Source organism: Schistocerca piceifrons, chromosome 2 (genome assembly GCF_021461385.2).
Source record: "Schistocerca piceifrons isolate TAMUIC-IGC-003096 chromosome 2, iqSchPice1.1, whole genome shotgun sequence".
NCBI lineage: Eukaryota > Metazoa > Arthropoda > Insecta > Orthoptera > Acrididae > Schistocerca > Schistocerca piceifrons.
Window position 1 is genome coordinate 549,295,432 of NC_060139.1, and position 3,251 is coordinate 549,298,682.

Sequence of the window (3,251 nt, forward strand, 5' to 3'; positions counted from 1 at the left end):
GAAGTTTAGAACTTACTTTTTTAACAATTTTATGTTCCTTCAGCACAGCACAATGTGAAATAATCATGTCGTTCATGTGAGAACTTAATTTTTCATGTCATATTATGTAAACTATTTATATATTCCTTATATCATGCATTTAAAATGGCAGTTTCATGTCTACCTGAAAGTGACATGAATGTGCAAACCAATATTTGACGTGAACTATCATAAAAAACGTATTAGTAACTGGTGGAGCTCTTTATTAATTAATACCTAGTTACTGAAAACAGTAATCCAATTACACAGGTTGGGCAGAAACCGTCTGAAAAGCTCGTAAGGTTGTTTTAGGGTAGGTTGTACTGACAAATAAGTGTTGAGAAAAAAATTGGATACATTGTGCCGTTCCCGAGTTAATTAACACTGAAGTTAGCGAATCAGGCCGTTGTGTGCGGAAATCCAAGCGGCCCTCCAGAAACGGTCTCACCAAATGTGTTCTTCATTTGGTTTCCTAAAACAGAACAAAAAAAACACTCCGTCTTCAGACAACAAGTGGCCCATCGGGACCATCTGACCGCCGTGTCATCCTCAGATGAGGACGCGTATAGGAGGGGCGAGTGGTCGGCACACTGCTCTCCCAGCCGTTATGATTGTTTTCTTTGACCGGAGGTGCTAATATTCGGTCGAGTAGCTCCTCAGTTGGCATCACGAGGCTGAGTGCACCCCGAAAAATGGCAACAGCGTATGGCGACCCGGATGGTCACCCATCCAAGTGCCGGCCACGCCCGACAGCGCTTAACTTGGGTGATCTGACGGGAACCGGTGTATCCACTGTGGCAAGGCCATTGCCCTAAAACGGAACAAAGCTATGTACAAAAGTTGGACATGGGACAGTAGTAAGGATCGAACTCAAGCCAAAGGCTGAGCAATCAAGTGCGCTATCATCTACACTATGAGAAAAACTGGCACGAAATGTATCTTGTGGGCCGCTTCAATTTGCTTGCGCAATGGCTTGATTGACTAACTTCAAGGCTAAATAGTTTGGAAACAGCGTAACTTTTCGCATTTTTTTCTTTACACTCTTTTGTCACTACACCCTATTCTGCAGCACCCTTACAGGTTTTTCAGACTTTCTGACCATCCTGTATAGCTGAAATCATTGTCAAGTGTGTAACTCCAAATGCAACTGCGTAGACCAGGTAAAAATATCCTGTAAAACTGCTCTCCTAGCTACCGCTTAGTAAAAACAAGAGTGCCGGCCGTGGTGGCCGAGCGGTTCTAGGCGCTTCAGTCTGGAACCGGGCTACCGCTACGGTCGCAGGTTTGAATCCTGCCTCGAGCATGGATATATGTGATGTCCTTAGGTTAGTTAGGTTTAAGTAGTTCTAGGGGACTAATGACCTCAGATGTTAAGTCCCATAGTGCTCAGAGCCAGCCAAAAGCACGTAAGCCGTTACAGCGGTGTTCTACTGAAAGGTTTGCACTTGACCGCAAACGGCATGACACTTACTTGTTTTTGTCTGTACGGCTTTTCTGTTAGAGAACACTTTTGCCGCGACAGAGCCATTTCAACACTGTAGCCTGGCTGCCGTCCCTACGTGCAATTGCTCTCCACCGTGCTGTCGCTGCCGCGACTGCTGTGAACAGAGGGCGTGCGGTCTTTCATCGCACACTGCCCCACACAAGAACAGACTTCCTCTTGTAAAAAGAAACCACGTCGGAAACGGTTAAAATGAGCGAGCGTGAGAGATCGTCCAAATACAGGGCACTGTGCTGCAGATTAACGAGATCAGTGTCGATGGGCGTTTGAAAACAGATAGCAGGGATTTGCTGGGGCACGGCGGCCGTTCCTGTGCCGGTGAATATTGATTGCACCCTGATTGTCGGAGGCTGTCGCGCATTTTCGACAGCATTTTTTTTTTTTTTTGCCCTCATTCCGAGAGTGAGCTGCTCTCGTTGTGCAATATTATCTCGTGACGCAGGTGTGTTGAAGAGTTTAGGGTGCAGTAAACAGGAGAACGTTGTGTGGGAACGTGAAAAAAAGGTATTATGTTTTGTGTTTATTTGAAACTAATTGCTCATGCATATTTATATCACTGAGGTACATTACATGCGGATGGCTTTTTTTTTTCACGTGCTGCGCTCACCGGCTTTAGTGCACATCACATAAAAAGCTACCGATTCCCCTATTTTTTTAAATAACAACAAGTCAAAAAAATTCGCAGCGTGTGTCCCGAACGAAATAATCCTCCAAATGTCTGCTATAACGTCCTTGCTAGCTCTAAAACATGTGTGTTTTCACCGTAAACCACTCAGAAACAATGAAACGAATCGGATGGTTGACGGTTAATTACATGTTCACACAGCTTACAATTTTCTGTAAGTGTAATTTAAAGTTTTTAGTATTTTGCTTACCTCTCTCTAAAGAAAAACCTGAAGGACATAGTAATATGAACTCTAAAGTGCATTCCTGGAGAAAGGTAAACTATTTTCGTGATTCTACAACTAGATTTTACCTGTGTAGTTAGTTCTATCCGTACGTATCTCACAAGTACTCATTACAATAATAATATACAACATCCGTAAGAGGGAGAAGACCGAATAATCTATTAAAAGGCGTATAACGCTAAAATTACTTTTTTAACATTTTTCATATCTAACACGATCATCTCCATTCATCATATTCGTTGTGCAAGCGAGCTGCGATTATCTTTGCACTCTGACACCTACTTCTACATCTGTTCAAAGAGCCTGGAAAAAATGTACCGTATATTGAGAGTTCTGCTCGTTTCCTACACGGATGGAGGGTGGAATATATGATATATAAGTCCGAGTTGTTGTTAGCTGAATTTTCTTTTCAAGATTACTACAGGTCACTGTGTAGGAGGTTAGAGAATATGCATAGAATATACCGCGAAAATCGTCTCGTGGAATTTTGCACATAGTTACTCGCGAGTTGTTAGACTTATACTAGAAAATATATTTCAGCTTTTCTGATACACCCTTCGGCGAAGCAAACAACCACGTGACAATTCACGCTTTTTAAGCCGTCTCTGAGATTGTAACCTGATAACTCTCTGAACAGTTTTCGAAGGAGCGTATAAAAATTCACTTGACGCCTTCCTAAGAGAAAGTCCTCACTCTTTCCAAACTATGTAAGTGCAGACCAGACATGGCTTAAGTTCAAAGAAATAACATCGACGACAATTGAGAGACATATACCGAATAAACTAACAGGAGATGATACTGATACCCCATGATTCACAAACCAG

General features: G+C 42.6%; 1 pseudogene; it reads right to left on the reverse strand.

Moving 5' to 3' along the window:
* Nucleotides 1–711: 711 nt before the first annotated feature.
* Nucleotides 712–829, reverse strand: LOC124778357 (annotated as a pseudogene).
* Nucleotides 830–3,251: the final 2,422 nt, after the last annotated feature.